Here is a 6,000-nt window from a genome sequence, read left to right on the forward strand (position 1 = left end):
AAATACCCAGGACAGCAAGACAATCTGGGCTAGTGAGATTACTCAAAGGGTAGTTGCCTGCTGCCAATTGATTTGAGTTCGATCCCTGGATCCACACGGAAGACAGGGAGAACTGAGTCCTATAAGCTTTCCTGCTTTCCAAATGCACCATAGTGCATGTGCACACATGTGCCTCCACCCCATTAATAATGTAATAAACAATTTTAAAACAAAACCTGAGGCACAGTTACACAATGGACACGCAATGGGAGGGAAGAGTCATAACTGTGGCACAACACCGGCAACTTTCCCAGGTATAAACACAGGCAGGAAAGTTTTCAGAGGCAGCCGGGAAGATTCACCAGGTGTGTGCTTCTGATGGAAGCACTCTTCTATAGCAACGGTCTTAGAATAGCTAAGCATGGTGGCACACACTTAGAATCCCAGGACTTGGAAAGCACAGACAGAACGTTGCAAGCTGGAGGCCAGGCTCACCATAGAGTATATTCAAGACCAGTCTGAGCTATACATTTAGACCTCAAAATACCAGTGGTTGGTGATGTAAATTTCAGTGGCAAGGTGCTTATCTAACATGTGTAAGACCCTGAGCTGGATCATCAGCACTACAAAAACAAACAAAACCTCTAAGTATTTATAACCACCAAGTGACAGATGCCACAGTGTGGGTGCCGCAAGATTGCTGGTTCAACTCCTCTGTCCTGTGCAGGGTGTAAACAGAATTCTGCAAAGAATTAGTCTGGGTTCAACAACACTCCCTCCAGCTCCTGTGTGTTTATTCACACGCAGTCCTGGAGAGTAGCCTAGGTCGTGAGGTCTATCCCAGACTAGAATCCCAAGACATGAATGGTGCAGAGCACTGGCCCTGACGTGTTCTTTAACCCCCTTCACCGATTGCCTCTCTCCGTGTATACTTGAGAGCCAGAGGCAAACATTTCTAGGCTCTCTGTTGAAATGAATGATAGTGAGTTTGCAAAGTGCTTGGCTTGGTACCCAGTACACAGTGTTCAGTGATATTAGTTGTGTTTCTCAAAATGAGCGCATGATTCTGTTGCAGGTTTTCAAGCCAAGGAGGCATCAACTCGTCTGCTGGGTGGCAAGAGAAGGCAGAGAATGCAATGCGGGAGGGAAAAGTACCTCCTGACTGTTCATCTCTTCCAGGGAACACAACTGCACTCCAAACACCCTTCAGTCTACTCAGGCTGCTGCATTATAAAATCTATATACTGTAGGTGCCCTCCAGCTCCAACTGACAGGAACGCAAGCCAGGACCTTACTCAGCAAGTGCTCTGCTTCCGAGGTCTATCCCAATCTTTCTAACTTACATTGGGAAAAACAAGGAGTGAAGCGAACCTATTCTAGCTTGTGTCGGGGCCAATGACTGGACAAGGCCACAGGCAGCAGTGTGGCGGGCAAGTTCTGCGCACCAACTTGGTGCTGACTGCACTAGTGATTGCGATTGATGAAAACGTACCAAGCCAGCAAGACTTCCTTTTTCTGTGCAGCGTAGTGCTGGAGATGGAGCCCATGTGCTTGCATCTGCTAGATGAGGACTCTGCCACTGAGCTACAGCCTCAGGCCCACAGTGCACTCTGCTCCATGGAGTCTCGGTGTATAATGTGGTGATATTTTAATTGTGCTGAAATGTGATTTTATTTGTATGTTAATAAATAAAATTTGCCTGGAGATCAGAGGTCTTTAGCGAGCCAGAAACAGAATTCAGGTGGTGGTAGCCCACGCCCTTAATCCGATCACATGGCAGGCAGAGTCTCTGTGTGGTCAAGGATACAGCCAAGCAGTGGTGACCCTTGAGTCTTTAATCCCAGTACCAACCATAGAGACCAGGAGGTCTGTATAGACAGGCAGTGATGAGGAAGTCATGTGGCTGGGTTTAGAGCCAATGAGAAGGTAGAACAGGAAAGCAATAAAACACAAGACACAGGAAGAAGGTCTCTCTGAGGGGAAGGACGGCAGCGAGTGGTAAGCTAACGGTAGTCTTGGCTCTTCACTAATGTTCTGATCTCTTGGGTTTTTAACTCTGTATTTGGCCCTGTGTTTCTTATTTAATAAGACCGTTTAAAACTTCAACTACAGTATAACTCAGGTTGATTAACCGATTGATTGACTGTGACAAGGTCTCATTATGCAGCACAAACTGGCCTCCTTGAACTCCCAATCTTCCTGCTCAACCTGCCCCAACATCTCGGTGCCTGAGTGTGTGGGACTGCACATGGATCATCAGGTCTAATTTTAATTCTGGCCTAGAAGGATCTAACATACAAAGACAGGCAAGAAGGGATTTCACCACGTCCTTTGTACCACTGCATTGAGAACTGACTGTGGAGCCTCTAAGCCCTGACATTCCAACCTTTGGGCTGTTTCTGTACCTAGAGCAAGGAGCTGAACACAGATATTTGGGAAGAGCTAGGAAGATGGCTCAGTGGGTAAAGGCCATCTTTACCTGCCAACCTGCCAACCACACGGTATAAGGAGAGAATGGAACTCTCACAGGTTGTCCACCGACCAGCACATGAATGCTGTGGCACGTGTGCATCCACACACATGCATGCAATAACTAAATGGCTTTTTAAAGGTACTTGGGAACTGTGGGGGCTACTGTGGAGATCAAAAGTTTCACCTGAGAGAGAGCAGAAGAGAAGTGTTCTGGTGGTGGGGCCACCAGGTCCACAGGCACCTGTCATTGAAGGTGTGCTGGGCTTCTGGCGCTCCTACTGCCCCAGTTTTGCTAAAATCTCGACTAAAAATAAAAGGTGGCTAGATCTGCAGTGTACATGAGGCTAGGAGGAGCCAATGCGGTGAGGGAACTAGATTCTGATGAAGGAACTGGGTTCTGATATTCCTCAGGAAATGGTTACGTTGCCAGGGTGAACGTGATACCTCCCAGAACAGTTGTAGGCTCCTGATTTCAGACACAGCCAATGAAGATTCCAGAGCAAGTAATGCAAATCCAGTACCATCCCCTCACCTTTGTGTGGGATGTTGAGAGATCCTAGCCTTCTCTTGTTATTTTGTTACATAACTAAATTCTTTGTGAATTCTTTTGGGTGGCAGCTGTATTACAACATAATTACAAACCATATAATTCACCCATTTAAAATGTACAATTCAATAGCTTTTAGTGTGTTTGCAAATATGTGTAACCATCTTCACAAATTTAGAGCATTATTTTATTTATTTATTTATTTATTTATTTATTTATTTATTTATTTATTTATTTATTTTTGGTTTTTCGAGACAGGGTTTCTCTGTGTAGCTTTGCGCCTTTCCTGGAACTCACTTGGTACCCCAGGCTGGCCTCGAACTCACAGAGATCCGCCTGGCTCTGCCTCCCGAGTGCTGGGATTAAAGGCGTGCACCACCACCGCCCGGCTAGAGCATTATTTTTATCTCTATAAAAAGAAAACTCAGGCTGAAGGTGCAGCTCAGTGTTTGTTAGTGTATGTAAAGCCCTGGGTTCACTCTCCCACACTGCAAACAAAACAAAATCACTTTAGGCAGGCCCAGGGCATTCCTGTAATCCCGTCATTTGGTAAACTGACTGGGATGGTGGCACATTTGAAGCAACCCAGGGCTACCTAAGGTGCTCCAGGGCAGTCTGGACCACACGGAAAAGCTACATCTGTCAGCATGTACCAGTCCTCCCCCATTTCCCTTGCATTTGTCCAACCTGAGCAAACTGCTAATCATTCACTCTGTAAATTTGCCTTTTCTGGATATTGTTAGTCAGATTTCTGTTGCTGTGACAAAATACCCAAGATAAATCAATTTAACAGCTGGGTGTGGTGGCACAAGCCTGTAATTCTAGCACTGTGGAGGTAAGAGCTAGGGATAGAGCTGGCATGGTGGCACCTGCCTTTAATCCTAGCACTGGGAGGCAGGGACAGGCAGATCTCTGTGAGTTCGAAGCCAGCCTGGTCTACAGATCGAGTTCCAGGACAGCCAGGGATACACAGAGAAACCCTGTCTCGAAAAATCCCGCCCCCCAAAACAACAACAGCAACAACAAAACCCCAAATGAAATGGACCAGTAGAGTCTGCTTCCCTTTGAAACTTCACAAGGGCTGGAGAGATGGCTCAGCGGTTAAGAGCACAGGCTGCTCTTTCAGAGGTCCTGAGTTCAATTCCCTGCACCCACATGGTGGCTCACAACCATCTGTAATGAGATCTAGTGCCCCCTTCTGGCCTGTAGGGATACATGCAGGCAGAACACTGTATCCATAATCAATCAATCAATCAGTCAATCAATCAATCTTTGGGGAAAAAGAAAAAGAAAAGAAACTTCACAAGCCCAGGCTTCCCTTATCTGCATAGCTCTCAGCATTATCCTCTATTTTTCCAAGTTCTCAGAATAGCTCAGCAAGCTTTGAGCACTCAATGGCTTTTCTAGCCCCAAGTTCTAACATTCTTCCACAAGCCTCCCCAAAACCTGTTGTGGTCAGGTCTGCCACAACAAGAACTCAGACTGCTTTTACAGAGGATCTGGGTTTGGTTCCCAGCACCCACACGGTGGCTCACAGCTATCTTGTTACTCCAGCTCTAGAGAATCTGATGCATTTTACTGGCTTCTATGGGTACTACATGCATGTGGTGCACAGATGTACACACAGAGAAAATACTCAAGCACACAAAAATAAATCTTAAAAAAACACCACCTGGCCTGTGGGCCATAACATAGACATTTATGTAAATGACTTCTTTCACTAAGCATAGCACTTTAAGCTTTATCAGTGTTGCAGCCTATATCCGACTTCATTTCTTTTTAGGGCTGAATAATATTCTACAGTGTGGCTAGCTTATTTTGCCTCATGATTTTGGCGGAAGAGGGCACCAGATCTCATTAGAGATGGTTGTGAGCCACCATATGGTTACTGGGAATTAAACTCAGGATCTCTGGAAGAACAGCTAGTGCTCTGAATCATTGAGCCATCTCTCCAGCCCCCATTTGTTTTTATCTTTATCATTTGTACTGTGTTAAAGAAAACACAGCAGCAGTTGCCTGTAAGACAGATTTTATTCAGGAACTATTGCAACAGGGGAACAATGAAATAGATTCAGCTCTGATTACAACAAGGAAAAGCAAGGATTTATATCCTGTTTGTGTGTGTGTGTGTGTGTGTGTGTGTGTGTGTGTGTGTGTGCGCGCATGTGCGCACGCTCAGGGGAAACCTGCCTAGTAAGATTCTTGCTGAAGGCAGGCAGGGTGACTTAACATAAGCTGGGGAATGACGGTTCAGTCAGATACTGAGGATGGAAATTTACCTGACAGGATTCCTACCTAAACAGGACAGCTTCAAGGGTGGTAGAGGTTGGACGATTGCTGTGGGATGGTCTGTATATCAAATGCTCTGATTGGTCAATAAATAAAACACTGATTGGCCAGTGGCGAGGCAGGAAGTATAGGTGGGACTAACAGAGAGGAGAAAGGAGAGAACAGGAAGGCAGAGGGAGTCACTGTCAGCCGCCACCATGACCAGCAGCATGTGAAGATTTCGGTAAGGTATAGATTAATGGAAATGGATTAGTTTAAGCTATAAGAACAGTTAGCAAGAAGCCTGCCATGGCCATACAGTTTGTAAGCAATTTAAGTCTCTGTGTTTACTTGGTTGGGTCTGAGCAGCTGGGGGACTGGCGGGTGACAGAGATTTGTCCTGACTGTGGGCAAGGCAGGAAAACTCTAGCTACAGACGATGGTGATGCACGCCTTCAGTCAAAAAGCAAAACAAAGCAAAAACACCCCCCAAAAAACAAAATGAATGAATGAATAAATAAATAAGTAAAAGAGGCTGCAGATATTCAAGAGTCAAGATCTAGTTGGGAAGAGGAACAGGGAAGACTGACCAAATTTGAGGCAGAGCCTGTCAGTCTACTTCCTAGTCTATATGAACATTCATACTATGAATATTTGTGCACATGCTTTTTTGAGGATCTTTGTTCTCAGTTCTTTGTGGAATATTCCTGGAAGTGGAACTGCAGGGTTCTTGA

Source organism: Peromyscus eremicus, chromosome 8a, assembly GCF_949786415.1.
Source record: "Peromyscus eremicus chromosome 8a, PerEre_H2_v1, whole genome shotgun sequence".
Classification (NCBI taxonomy): domain Eukaryota; kingdom Metazoa; phylum Chordata; class Mammalia; order Rodentia; family Cricetidae; genus Peromyscus; species Peromyscus eremicus.